The sequence below is a fragment of the Myxocyprinus asiaticus genome, chromosome 10 (assembly GCF_019703515.2).
Source record: "Myxocyprinus asiaticus isolate MX2 ecotype Aquarium Trade chromosome 10, UBuf_Myxa_2, whole genome shotgun sequence".
In the NCBI taxonomy this organism is placed as follows: domain Eukaryota; kingdom Metazoa; phylum Chordata; class Actinopteri; order Cypriniformes; family Catostomidae; genus Myxocyprinus; species Myxocyprinus asiaticus.
In genome coordinates, this window is record NC_059353.1 from 15,922,717 (window position 1) to 15,938,237 (window position 15,521).

The following is a 15,521-nucleotide window of genomic DNA, read 5'->3' on the forward strand; positions in this document are numbered from 1 at the left end:
CCCAAATCCACGTGCACATGCGCGTTTTATCTCTTACCAAAAATACATAAGGATCCAACAACATGGATGGTTCCCTTTTAAGTTCCATGTGGTCGACCCATAGTATCGGACTGTGGCTCGGAGTCATGTCGGGTGGCAGAATATGTTGATTATTTTTTAAATCCCCTATCACAGATGCATACCAGTTACATAAAGGATACATATTTTGTACAGAGACTTAGATATATTGTAGTTACTGAAAAGATGTTTTTGTTTTCTATTGATATTGATAGCCTCTATAAAAATATTGATACAGCCTTGGGACTCAAGTCAGTAAAGAACATATTTTTGAGAAATCCAGATCCAGGAAGATGAGATGAGATCATTCTGTCACTGCTGGAAATGGGTCTAAGCAGAATTTTGATTTTGTATTTAATTCTAAACACTATTTACAAATACATGGCACAGCTATGGGAAAGAAATTTGCCCCAGCTTATGCGAACATTTATCTGTCTGGCTGTCTGCCTGGCTGTCTGTCTATCTGTCTGACCAATCTATAATCTCTATGTCTGTCTGTCTGTCTGTCTATCTATCTAGCTATCTATCTATCGATATGTCTGTCTGTCTGTCTCTATTTATCTACCTATCTATCTATCTATCTATCTATCTATCTATATATATATATATATGTCTATCTGTCTATCTATTTATATATCCATATGTCTGTGTATCTATCTATCTATCTATCTATCTGTCTGTCTATCTCTCTGTCTTTCTGTGTATCTATCTATCTATCTATCTATCTATCTATCTGCCCAACCACCCGCCTGTCTGTCCATCCATCTTTCTGTCTATCTATCTGTCTGTTTATCTGATGGTTTATCTGACTTTCTATCTGATGGTCTGTCTGTCTGTCTGTCTATCTATGTATCTATCAATCTATATCCTCATTTTCGTACTCCAGCCCAACTGAGGTTCATTGCTCATCGATTCTGAAAAACTAAAATAACAGTGGGGTAAATTTCACATCAAGTTCATTGAAGTTTAGCTCATCTCAGGCTATCTATTGAAATTTGTTTGCATTCTTAATTCAGCATCTGCCCTCGCTGTGTGTCTGTGCAAAGGGGAGATGCCACCATCTTCAAAGCACTGTCAATTTAAAGAGAGCTTTTCAGACTAGACCACACACAATCCAATTGAATGCATAAAGTCCATATATGGAGAGAGATTCAACAGTAACGTCTCTCTGTGACTCAGTGCCTTTCATTAAACAAATTATTGTGATCTTACCATTCACTTCAAACATAAACATTGCAAATAATGAACACAGCAGAAGTGAACAGCACCATACCACATGAATGAGATATTCTGCTATGCTTACATTCAAAACTCTAATTTTAGAGCACCTTGCTGTGCATCACGGAGCTACAATGGTCCCTATCTTCATCTTAACCCAGATCCCTGCACATGTGTTTGTTTCCTGTTTCACATTGGCTTGACTAATAATCCTGCTACATAATTATTTTATTCCATCTTCTGACTGCCTGAGACCAAATAATATCATGAAAAGTCAGTCATGTGGCTCATTCAGAAATGTGTAATCATGTGAATGGTTTCTATTCCTCTTCATTAACCGTGATGCCACTTTCGAGGGATTGCAATTCACCATCCATCAAAGAGGAGCAAAGGAAGAATGGGGTGAAGGAATTTGTCAGTGAAGCTGAAGTCTTTGCTGACTCAGAATTGTGGTTTCTCTGATTTTAGTTTATATTTGGGTTTGGTTTAGAAGATCCAGCCTTGAATTTGTGCCTGCTGTCTTTGAGTGTACAAAGACCCTTAGCAACTGGTGTTACTGGGTGGGACTGTTTCTGTGAACGTGGTCCAATGGTTTTCACCCTGGATCTGATCCAGCTAAATAATTATCATTGATCGCAGACTGTGATGATGGTCTTTCTAGAACCATGTGTTTCTGAAGTTAACACATACCACATCATGGAAATAAATGTAGGTACACTACATTTGATCCCATGATGTGGCCAATAGCCTCACTACTTCTCACAATGGACTTTTTTCAGATTTTTCTAAATGCGCCTTGAATTTTAGAACAAAGCCACATTCCTCTTTGACTAAAACTTTGTCCTAACCATAGGCACGATACCACAAGTTTGCATACCACAAGCAGTTTGTCTGTCCACAGTGAAAGTAAAACTGCTGTGTGGTGCAACACAGTCACAAACAATTAGAACATATTTGATGTTTAACGTAAGATACTGAAGAGTAGAATTTTGGATCAAGGAGATTTCATAGTGGGCGAGGCAACCCAGCAAATTTACAAAGGACCAAGCAATTGAAATATTTTCCTGTTACTCGTCACGTCTGATTAGGAAAAACAACTCAGATTAACATGGAAAAGATAAAACACCATGTGACGAGGAGGAGGGCGGGGCCGGGCCGGGCCGTGAGGATACAGGCCCGGCCCTGAATCGGGCTAATCAGCCGGGAGGGGGATAAAGATGAGCTGGAGGTGCCGAGAGAGAGAGAGCCACATGCAGCCGCTGTGTGTGTGTGTCTATGTGTTTGTGTTTAAGTTGATTTTAGTTCATTTATGTTATTAAAACTTGCATTGACTGTTCAGCCGGTTCCTGCCTCCTCCTTGCCCACCTTACCCCGTTACATTGGTGCCGAAACCCGATAAGGAGGAGGGATGCGCTGTCGTGGAGTCCTCGCCGCTGCATCAGACGCGGACATCTGCCTGGGGACAGAGGGGTCGCTGCTGGCCGCCAAGAGAGTCGGAGGAACCGATGTCATCCGGCAAGAAAGGGGAGGAACCGTTCCGTCTGCCAGGGGTCGGAGGACTTGCTGCCATCCAACAGGGGAGGAGCGAGCTGTCATCCGCCAGAGGTCAGAGTGGGTCAGCACGGCCATGCCCCGCCCCCGTTCCTTTCTTCCCGGAAGTGCATGATGAGCTGACAAGGTCGTGGGAGGCACTTTTTACTGCCCGGTCACGATCTTTTCAGCTTCCCCGCACTCACTACCCTCGATGGTGGGGCGGACAAGGGCTACCCGGCAATCCCCCGATGGATAAAGGCACTCGCGGTGCACCTATGCCCGCAGAGCGCCGCCACCTGGCGCGGGTGCCCAAAGCCCCCGTCCAAGGCCTGTAGGTTTACGTCGTCTCTGACGGCCAAGGCCTACGGTGCCGCTGGACAAGCCACCTCCGCCCTGCACGCCATGGCTCTCCTGCAAGTCCGCCAAGGCATTAAAGGAACTGCACGAGGGTAGTTCCGCCCCGGGATTGATGCAGGAACTGCACTCGGCGACCGACCTCGCTCTCCGAGCGAAGGAGGTCACGGCGCGGTCTCTCGGGCGGACGATGGCCACACTAGTGGTCCAGGAGCGCCACCATTGGCTCAACCTGGTCGAGATGGGCGAGGCCGACAAGACATGGTTCCTTGCTGCCCCTGTTTCCCAGGTGGCCCTATTCGGTGACACCATCGAGGACTTTGCCCAGCAGTTCTCGATGGTGGAGCAGTAGACAGATGCTAGCCGGCATATCCTGCCCCGGCGCGGCTCAAGATCCCGCACCCCATCTACTCATCGCCAAGGGCATCTCCCTGTGGTGACTGCACCGGCTCCACGGCAGCCCGCCCCTTCGGCCCAGTCCCTGCGCGGAGCCCACTGCAGGAAGCAGATGCCACCTGTCTCGTGGCCGCCCAGAACCCGTGAAAGGCTTCAAAGCGCCCTTGAGAAGGGCGACCCAGGGACAACGAAACCCGCTGCTCTGGAGCTGGTAAGCAGATCTCTCCATCTTTTTGTTACCTATTGCATTTAATTGTGCTGCATGCCCAAGTGGCTGCAGTACTCAAGAGCTCAGCAAGAGCGGTTTCCTTGTTCCCTGGGTCACGTATCCGGTGTGCACGGCCATCATCATGACCACCATCCACCACTCTATTTGGCAGGTTTGGCGCTCCAGCGGCGGTCTCCCGCCCCTGAGCGCCTAGCTGTGGCACAAATCCGCCCCCGATGTGACAGTCTCCATGGGTCACGAGGACAGACCTCTTCCTCCCCCATCCCAGGCTGTTCCGGGGGTGGTAACAAGGAGCCAGGTAAGTGCTTCGATGTCCTTAGACTCAGCACGGCCATGACGTGGTATGGCACCTCGAGCTCCGCCCTGCCGCAAGGTCCCACCTGCCGGTACGTCTGATGACGTTGTCCCTTTGGTCCCCCTTTGCCCGGAACTTGGACGCATGGCTTGCGCTTTCCAATCTGTCACGAGGGCTGGCCTGGACCGTCCGACTCGGCTACATGATTCACTTCGCCGGGCGTCTGCCTAGGTTCAGCGGTGTCCACTTCACCTTGGTGAAGGACGAAAACGCTGCTACCTTGTGCGGAGATCGCTACCCTCCTATGGAAGGGTTCAATAGAACCTGTCCCTCCAGCCGAGATGAAGAAGGGGTTTTTCAGCCCCTACTTCATCGTACCGAAAAAGGCGGTGGGTTGTGGCCAATCTTGGACCTGTGAGTACTGAACTAGGCTTTACAAAAACGCATTCTGGCGAGCGTTCGGCATCAAGATTGGTTCGCGGCGGTAGACCTGAAGGATGCGTACTTCCACATCTCGATCCTTCCTCGACACAGACCCTTCCTGCTGTTTGCGTCCGAAAGTCAGGCGTATCAGTATAAAGTCCTCCCTTTCGGCCTGTCCCTGTCTTCTCACGTCTTTACGAAGATCGCAGAGGCTGCCCTTGCCCCATTAAGGGAGGTGGGCATTCGCATTCTCAACTATCTCGACGACTGGCTAATCCTAGCTCATTCTCGAGACATGTTGTGCACACACAGGGACCTGGTGCTCTCACACCTCAGCCAACTAGGGCTTCGGGTCAACTGGGAAAAGAGCAAGCTCTTTTCTTGGTTTGGAGTTGGACTCAGTCTCCTTGACGGCGTGCCTTACGAATGAGTGCGCCCAGTTGGTGGTGGCCTGTTTGAAGGCATTCAAACAGAAAACAGCGGTTCCACTAAAACTTTTTCAGAGGCTCCTGGGGCATATGGCATCCTCGGCAGTGGCCACCCCGCTCGGGTTGATGCATATGAGGCCGCTTCAGCACTGGCTCCAGACTCGAGTCCCGAGATGGGCATGGCGCCACGGGACAGGTCGCGTGGTCATCACGCCGGTCTGTCACCGTCTTTTCAGCCCTTGGACTGACCTCTCGTTTCTACGGGCAGGCGTTCCTCTAGGACTGGTCTCCAGGTGCGTTGTGGTCACAACAGACACCTCCAAAATGGGCTGGTGTGCTGTTTGCAATGGGCACACAGCGGACGTGCTGTCATGACAGGTTACCCTCAGGGGAGAGTGGAGACTCCACCCTCAGGTGGTCCAGCTGACTTGGAGTCGATTCGACAGGCACAGGTGCACCTGTTCCCCTCCCAAGAATCCTCCCCACTGCCTGCCCTGGTATGCCCTGACCGAGACCCCCTCGGCATAAACACGCTGGCACACAGCTGGCCCCCTGGCATGCGCAAATATGCGTTTTCCCCAAGTGAGCCTACTTGCACAGACCCTGTGCAAGGTCAGGGAGGACGAGGAGCAGGTCGTCCTGGTAGCACCCTTCTGGCCCACCCAGGTGTGGTTCTCGGACCTCACGCTCCTCGCGACAGCCCCCCCCCCCCCAGCGAATTCCCCTGAGGAAGGATCTTCTTTCTCAGGGAAGGGACACCATCTGGCACCCGCACCCAGACCTCTGGAATCTCCATGTCTGGCCCCTGGACAGGACGCGGAATTAAAGCGGATCATGTCATTTCAACATGGTGAAACACATTGAAGGGGATGACCCGCACCATGTTTAATAAAAAAATTTTTTATAGAAAACTATTATGAGTACAGTCTTCATCTCATGTGAGTGTACACCATTCAGATCACTCTTCACAAAAACATTTCATTTGTTAATGTTTAAAAAAATTTAATTTTACCCTGCGGTTGTAGACACGATCACTCAGGCTAGGGCCCCCTCTACAAGGTGCCTGTATGCCTTTAAGTGGCATCTGTTCGCTAAGTGGTGTTCTTCCCGTCGGGGAGACCCCCAGAGATGCACAGTCGGATCAGTGCTTTCCTTCCTGCAGGAGAGGTTGGAAGGGAGGCTGTCCCCTTCCACCTTGAAGGTATACGTTGCCGCCATAGCAGCACACCACGACGCAATCGATGGTAAGTCCTTAGGGAAGCACGACCTGATCATCAGGTTCCTAAGAGGCACCAGGAGGCTGAATCCCTCCAGACCGAGTTTAAGGCACTCTTCTTGAAGACTGCCGTCCTGACTGCGCTCACTTCCATCAAGAGGGTAGGTGACCTTCTCTGTCAGCGAATTGTGCCTGGAGTTCGGTCCGGGTTACTCTCACGTGATCCTGAGACCCTGACCGGGCTATGTGCCCAAGGTTCCCACCACCCCTTTAGGGACCAGGTGGTGAACCTGCAAGCGCTGCCCCAGGAGGAGGCAGACCCAGCCCTGTCATCGCTGTGTCTGGTGCGTGCATTACGCATCTATTTGGATCGCACGCAGAGCTTTAGAATCTCTAGAATCTCTTTGTCTGCTTTGGTGCACAGCAGAAAGGAAGCGCTGTCTCCAAGCAGAGGATCGCCCACTGGCTCATTGACGCCATAACTATGGCATATGTCGCCCAGGACATGCCGCCCCCGGTAGGGCTATGAGCCCATTCTACCAGGGGTGTAGCGGCTCCCTGGGCCCTGGCCAGGGGTGCCTCTCTAACAGACATTTGCAGAGCAGCGGGCTGGGCAACACCCAACACCTGTGCAAGGTTTTACAACCTCCAGGTGGAACCGGTTTCATCCCAGGTAGTGGCACGCAACACAAGTGGATAAGCCCGGGGTAGCTGGCCAGGTGTATCGCTTGCACATAGCGCTTTCCACCTCCCTTGGAGCTGAAGACGTGCGGCATTAATTCCCAGTAGTGTTCACAAACTTTGTTCCCTGGTTGACTTCCTCCGAGCCCTGTGGCAGTCGAGTTTTCGGAGAGATTAGCTGCCGGCCCAGTACACGTGCTAACTAAGAGCCCTGTTCTGGGGTAGGTGCTCCGCATGTGGCGGTTCCCTGCAAGGCTAACCCCATGCGATTATATATCTTCCGCTAATTCGTTTCCCTGTTGGCAAACTGTGTCTTCCTTGGACAGAGCCCCTCTGCCCCAGTCTCCATGTTTGTAGTAACTCCTCCCCCACTGGGCAGGATCTACCTTGAAGACTCTCCACATGGTTGGAAAGACCATGTGACATATTTTTCCACTTAAATATCCCCCCCTCTCTTTGGGCAAGGTGTGGTCTCCGCTGTATCTTCCCCTTGGGAGGGACACCCCCCGACTAGACCTGGCGGCCCAGTCGGATAATCTCCCTTCTTTTTTAGGGAGTGGAAAAAAAGAAGGGGAAAAGAGGCCACGACTGGTTAAGCCTGTCTCTATCTTTTGGGTAGTCGACTTGTCCCCAAAAAGGGCCATTCGACACTCATAACTATGTTGGGGGAGGTTACGTGTCGACCTGGTGTGTTGGCTATGAGGCACACAGTAGTCTGCCCACCACACACCGCCAGTTCACGTAACACAGTTCAGCCAATTGTGGCGTTTCGTATAGGGACCCCTAGTGTCACTACATCGACACAGCGTCGAGTGAGTGACAGATAGGGAACGTCATGGTTACTTGGGTAACCTCCGTTCCCTGATGGAGGGAACAAGACGTTGTGTCCCTCCTGCCACAACGCTGAACCACCCGCTGAAATGGCCGGACCTTATATCGGCTCCTCAGCATAAAACCTGAATGAGTGGTTGCATACCAGCTCCTTTTATACCCGTATGTCTGGGGGAGTGGCATGCAAATACCACTCGCCAATTTTCATTGGCCTTTTATCAAAGACCAGAGGTGTCTCGGGCTCCCAAGAGTGACCCCTAGTGTCACTACATCGACACAACATCTCGTTCCCTCTATCAGGGAACGGAGGTTACACAAGTAACCATGACGATTATTATTGTCCCTCGTATCAATAATCTTTGGTGATGTTATTTCTAAAGACAGTTATTACCTTTATTAGAGAACTGCTTAGCATAAAATAAACCTCAATTATCTAGTGATACAGAATGTCATGTTAAAAGGAAAGATTAGAATTGTTTTTGATGATCAAATTTAGCATGTCCATGGATACTGTATTTGGAGAACTCGTTTTGTTTCCAAGCAAATAAAATGTCATGGTTTACACACAATCCAGAACAGTCGCTGTGCCAAGCTACTAAACGGATGAATACGTATGCAATTTCATAGAGGTGGAGGTAGATGGGCCGCTCTTACTATGGCTATGATAAGAAAAAATTAAAAATTGCACATTGCTTTCCGGTTACGTAAACATCGCTGAAAACTGTCCATTACTAACATACGTTGACTACACACATAATTTTAAAAAGTTTGAGGGAAACTTGTATGAGTTTTCTGTAAATTCCACCGGTAATATTTTAGAGAGTGGTCTAAACAATTAAGAATTCCTGACTTGTCCAACAAAAAAGAAGCAACTTCGGCATCACTACTCATGTTTTTCTCCGTCATCAAATCTTTCTACCTTGTGTATGCCGTACTGATGTTTTTGGCCTTTGCCGGTCTTTCCGTCTTCTTGCTTCAGACCTTTTTCGCCTCTTCGGCAGTACAGCAACTGAATCTCCTGTTGTCTCGACTTCTTAAACACGATAATAAGTATGTTCCATTGTATTCTTTTTGCTCTTCGCATCCCAAACAACACTGTTCTTAGCATAGCCAATTGTATAGGCAGCAGCCAATGAGCGCAAGGATTCAGCATTTAGTGAAACACAGCGGACCATGTCATTTCAACATGGCGAAACACACTGAAGGGGATGACCATGTATAATAAAAACATTTTTTATAGAAAACTATTATGAGTACAGTCTTCATCTCATGTGTGTACACCATTCAGATCACTCTTCACAAAAACATTTCATTTGTTAATGTTTAAAACTAACAGCAATGACAAAAACAACACAAATAAAGTCCACAAATCGCAAATAAATAAATAAATAAAAATAAGCCTACAACACTTACCTCATTATTTATTAATGCTGCAATGCATGCTGGGAGCTGGCAAATCATTGCTTTTTCAGTCAACTTAGTTAAGTGAGTTGAAATGGCAAATACAGTTGTTAATCCAACTTAAGTACAAGTTAATAGAATCAAAACTTAACAAGTTAAGTTGGCATGAAATTTTAGTTGTGTCAACTCAAAAAAGATAGTTGACTTTGTTGATAGTTGTTTAGGTGATTTTGACCTAAACCTCAAAATCAGTTTTTACAGGGCAAAACACCAGACTGATTCAATTAAAGGGATAGTTCACCCAAAAATGAAAATTCTCTCATTTACTCACTTTCATGCCATCCCAGATGTGTATGACTTTCTCCTGCTGAACACAAACAAAGTGAATATTTTTTTGGGTGAACTATCCATTTAAATCATTAACAAAGCTTAAGGGGATGAGTAGTTTATTTATTTTCTCATTATTACACTGTCCTAAAACTTTGTCACTCTCTTTTTTACAGATTTTCAAATACTTTTCTCTTTTCATTTTTGGGTGAACTATCCCTTTATATCACTTCAAATCAGCAGATTTTAGCTTAGCTGTAGCCACACAACACCAGTCACACAGGGACAACATTCTTTCCCTATTTAAATAGTCTTACTGGGAAATTACATATCCTGTATTAAATATGACAAACCTTCTATTTAATTCCTATTCTATATCTGTATTTCTGTAAAAACAAAACCTCTTTCATGACTTTAAAAGGAAATTTGTCTGACTCATTGTCTCTCATCACACTGAATTCATTTGGATTGGAAAATGTGATGAGCTTGTTAATCATCACTTTAGAGTACACTGTAAACCCTAATAAGTTAACTCAAAAGTTTAAGTTAATAGAACTTTAAGATTTAGATTTTGTACAATACATGCATGTTAAATGCTCTTAACTTAAACTGCTGAGTATATTATAAAATACCATGAACTCCAACTTAAAAACTTCAAGTAATACCTCAACTTTAATAGTGTTTACAAAGCATCCCATGTGGCACCTCATAACGTTGGTTGAGAGAATGCTTGTGTCCAGAGCTGTAATCTCAAAAAAAGGTGGCGACTTTGAAGACGCTAAAATATACATTAAGATTGTTTTGATTTGTTTAATAGTTTTTGGTCACTATATAATTCTCATACTACTTCAATTTGTCTCATTTAATAGTTTTAATTACTATTGTTCTAAAAAGTGGAAAATAGTTCAAATAAAAACACAAGTTGAGTGACCAAATGGTTTGACGTTTGGTAGTGTACAGACCTTTGGTCATCTCAGAGTGAGGATACATTTGTCTGCAATTTGCTGTTAAGGTTGTTTAAACACCGTAAGTGGCATGTTTGGGCTGAGGAAAGCTGGTTTTAGCCTCATCTCAATGTGCTGTCTGCCGCCGGATCAGATGGGACTTCATACTGTCTCTCATTTTGCTTTGTGCTGCAATTATGTTTCATAGCCAACTTGAAATCAACACCACAAGTCACAGTGTTTCTGTAGCTTCACATCTCTGGGTTATTATTCCTCAGTATGTAAATGAGGAGATTTGGGAGGGGGCGCATGCAGGTTAAAAATGCCCAGTCATATGACTGTCGGAAAATTAGAGAAGTCTTTTGCAGTTAGACTTTTTCCTGCTATGCTACAAAAAAGTATGACTCACCAGCCTCCAGCTAAATCAAATTACTTTTCTCTGAAAAGGCTTTTTTCCCCCTCTTTCTCTTTCTCCACAATGATTGTTTTGAAAATAATTATTCGGGATGTTTTGATTGTTTTATATTGTTGGTGAAAGTTGGAAGTTCAGTTGTCGTGGGGGAATGCACTTTATGAAATATGGTTATATTGATGCTGTAAAAATGCCTTCATCGATAATGATGTTATAAATCATTTTCTGTGCTTATTATCTATTTAGAAGATAATCAAATTTACGTCTCACTGGGAGAAATGATAGAGTTTGCGTGAGTATAAATACGTGAGGGTGTTTGTATGTATATAATAGAGCGTGAAAGGAGGAAGACGGGACTGCTTGTGTGTGGACTATATGAAATTTTAAATCAGTTTCTTAATTGCAGCATCAATAATGCAGTGTTTTGTTTTGTTAGTGTTACCTTGAGATAGTTGGATTGGACATTGAGTCTGTAGACGTACTTTTCAGTGGAGGAAGTAAAGAATAGAGCAGAGTTAATTCAGAATGGCTGGAAGGAAAAGAGACAGATACTGTATTTGACTCTGCAAAGAAGAAATTGATAATTATTTCCTAAACAGAAGCAACAAAGAAATGATCGTCTTTTGACATGTAAACTTTTGACAGATGACACAGGCAGTGTAATCATTTTCGTGTAATTGCTGATAAGTTGCTTATTTTTTTATAGAGACAGCTGTTTGTTAACTAAACAAGAGACAAATAGACAGTCCTACTGTGTGTGTGTGCGCGTGTGTGTGCGTGTGTCTCCAACACACACACACACACACACACACACACACACACTTTTGCTTAGTCTTCAGCAGAAAGCTTTTTCTGCATTTAGAATTAGACAAAAATGATTTACTTTGTGTGAATCATAACAATAAAATAATTAATATTACATATTATGTATAAAGACCTATAATATATTAAAGTAACCCCCCCCCCCAAATGAAAATACTGCAATAATTTACTCACCCTCATGTTGTTCCAAACCCTAATGACTTTCTTTCTTATGCAAAACACAAAAGGAGATGTATTCATGTGAAAACGTACTTGTTTAGCGCTAAAAACAACGCAATACCACTGTGAACACTGTCAGAAAAATGTTGAACCTTTAGGGGTACAATAGCTTGTCACTGGAGCAGTTCACTTAAAGGTACATCCACTGTACCCTCTACATGTCAGTCGGAATGTATTTGTACTTTATCCGGTCCATAAAGCAGTGGTTCTCAAAGTGTGGTGGCGTGCCCCGGGGGGGGCAGATAGAGGGGCACGGAGACTGGCCGCTCAAATCTCAGTTTCAACGTTCAACAAAAATACTGATAATGAACGCAAGGCGTATCTTTTCCTCTGCCTTTTCTCCTGCCTTGTTTAAACTTTCGCCTGGCACCGCAGTGCGTCCTGTCGACAGGCTATGTAAACAAGCCGTTCTGGCGTGCGCGCCAGTTTCAAATGGGTGAAGAGGTGAATTAACTCTTAAATTGCGGTCTGTTCCTCTCACAGCACTATCACATGGCTACAGAAGGATTTAGATCCAAGCAACGAGTGTTATGGACTACTTTAAGGTGCTTTGATGTGTGCTTTTGGAGCTTGGACAGCCACAATCACGATCCTCTCATCCCTCAATCTTGTGTTTCATGAATGAAAAATTCATATTATTTTTGAAAGACTTGGGTGGGGGGACTGCACATGTCACAGCACATAGACGCTGGTCAGGATGGGCCAATCACAGTCGTTTAATATAACTGGATGAGGATTTAAAAAATACTTTTATTGAGACTGCTGTGGCTTATTTCCATTCACATTTTTTAATCCTTTCAATTATCAGTTTTTATTAAAAATAACTATCTAGGGTAAAAATTTCTCCAATGAGATATAAAACATTCTGATAGTTAAATGTGGATAAATGGAGGATTCGGTTTTCAGAGATGCCAAGCGCCCCCTGGAGGAAGCAAACTTCACTGTCTCATGAAATACAACAATATGCCCAGGGGCTGCTCCTGCAGCAGTATCAATTTATATTATTATTTATTTATTTATTTATTTTTATTATTTTGTGATGTTTTGAAAGTATATAGGCATAATTATTTAATTTTATATATTTATGTAACAAAGTATTCACAAAATAACAGAAAAACCTAGTGACAAAAGTAAACGTAATTTAGTGAAGAGAGTAACTTTTCTTTCAGTTTTCATTGTATTTTTAACAAACAAAATTTTTTTGACATGAAGTTAAAAGTAAATGTTTTTTTTTTTCAGTAAAAAGGTGAAGCCTTATTTTATATTTAATCATTGTCAATTAGATTATTTGTACGTTTTTCTTGTTTCAAAGGGGGCGTGAACCAAACAAATTTAGAACCACTGTCCTAAAGGGTACATATTAGTATCTTAAGTGACCCATCTGTCCCTAAAGGTTACATAGTAGTACCTAAATAAATAGTTGAATTAGTTGAAATAATCAAAAAATTGTATTCGCCGATTATGTACTCACCCTTATGTTGTCTCAAACTCTTATGGCTTATGAAAAACTCTTATGACAAGTGAAGATATTTTGATGGAGATATGATGGCTGTTTGTCCATACATGCAAGTCAATGGGGTCCAACACTTTCAAGCTTCAAAAAGGGACATAAAGACAGCATAAAGGTAATCCATACAACTCAGGTGGTTTAATCCAAAACCGATCGCATTACTTCAGAAGACATGGATTAAACCACTTGAGTCATATGGATTACCTTTATGCTGCTGTTTTGTCCTTTTTGGAGCTTGGAAGTTTTGGACCCCACTGACTTTCATTGTATGGACAAACAGCCATCATATCTCCATCCAAAAATCTTTGTTTGTGTTCCGCAAAAGAAAGAAAGAAGTTTTGTAAGTTTTGGACCCCATTGACTTGCATTGTATGGATATAAACACATCATACATCTACGAACATATCTTCATTGTTGTTCTGCAGAAAAAAAGAGAGTCATAATGGGGGATGACGCTTGTTAGTAATTCAGCAGCATGACGTCGATTTCAAGCAACTTAACAATTTTCCATGTGATCATGTTTTCTAGAGGGATTGATGTTCCTTTAGCTTTGATAGCCCCTGATGACTCATATCTCTGTGCATAGTGCTGTTATTTTCAAAGGACACACAGAAAAGAATGAGCGATTTCCCATTCATTTTCTCCATGTCATTTCAACATTAACATATTGGGCATTACATGAGATTACATATTTCAGTAAGTTGTACTGTATCTTACAACATACCTTTTGATGTTGTGCCCTGATCCATTTAAATGGGCAGCTAGCGCGATCTGTCACACACAGCATTAAAAGTGCTCTCAGTAATTTTGTATGCAAGTCACCTCAGACGGATACTGACACCTAGGTGCCTGGATGCAGCATTATTTTAAACACAAATGTTTTCACTTACTGATGCCATTGTAGCAATTCACTATTTACAGTCAGCCACGATTAATTTAATCCATGAGTGAAAGTGTTCAATAACAGGGTGATTGCTGAGATTAAGCGAGTAGTCCTCAGCTGGTCATGTGATTCTAACATGGCAGCCCCCATGTGCGGACCCCCTCCATGTAGAATAAAACAGCTTTTATAAGGTTATTGATATGACACTGTGTCTTCATCTCATGTGAGTGCTCATGATTATATATATATATATATATATATATATATATATATATATATATATATATGTATGTTTCAAAAATACAAATCATTTCTTAAAAAGTACAACTTTTATTGTAAAAAAATTACTGAGTGCACCTTTAAAGAGCATCAAAAAAGCATTTCTTGTTTGAATTTTGTGATAAAATGGACATAATTTGGAAGCTGAGACTAAAATCATGTTTCTCCAAAATTATTTCGGACACAAATGACGGAGCATGTATTTGAAAATATGGTGCTAAGGGTAAAACCTTTGTAACAGCTATGTTTGTGATCTCTGGAATAGACAGTCCTTTTTCCCCCCAAAAAAACTACAGTATAAAGGTGGGGGTTCCGATGTTCTGCACGCTCTGATGAGGTCATCATTGGATTATCTCATCGCATACTGCATTATCCAACAACTTAGGCTATCACATATCACATTTCTGCTTCATTTCGTGCAGTTCTAGCCACCAGAATGGCAGTTATTTCACTGTGTGTATATCTATAGACAGTAGCTGCAAGAGATTTCTGAGAGTTTGTATCCTTTATACCTACTTATAAATAAAGGTTCCAATTAGAACCAATAAGTGTTCTTCAGAGTGATGCCATAGGAGAACCCTTTTAAGATCTACAAAGAACCCTTTATTGTCAAGTTCTAGAGAACCATCTATATACTAGTGCCAGAAATGGTTCTTCACAGCGGTGCCACAAGGAACCATGATATTACAAGTTCTCTAAAGAACTCTTAGTACTATGGTGCACTAAGGAACCAAAGTAAGGTTCTTAAGAGTGATGCCATAGGAGAAACTTTTCCAGTTCCACAAAGAACCTAATATACATTAGATCTCTGAAGGACCAAGGGCTTTATACAGCACTGTTAAGATACTTAGCAAAAGAAAAGGATGTGGTCAGTTACAATAAATAAAAAAATCCAAAGCCTTTGAAAATGATAACAAATATTTTATTAAAATTAACCATCCATAGCTTTTATAGATTTAATTAATTTAATCTGGCTTTTTTTTTTTCTTTTCTTTTTTTGCAAGTATTTACTTACAATTTAACATTAAGTTTATACAAATGACTTTGGCTTTATAGTCCCTGG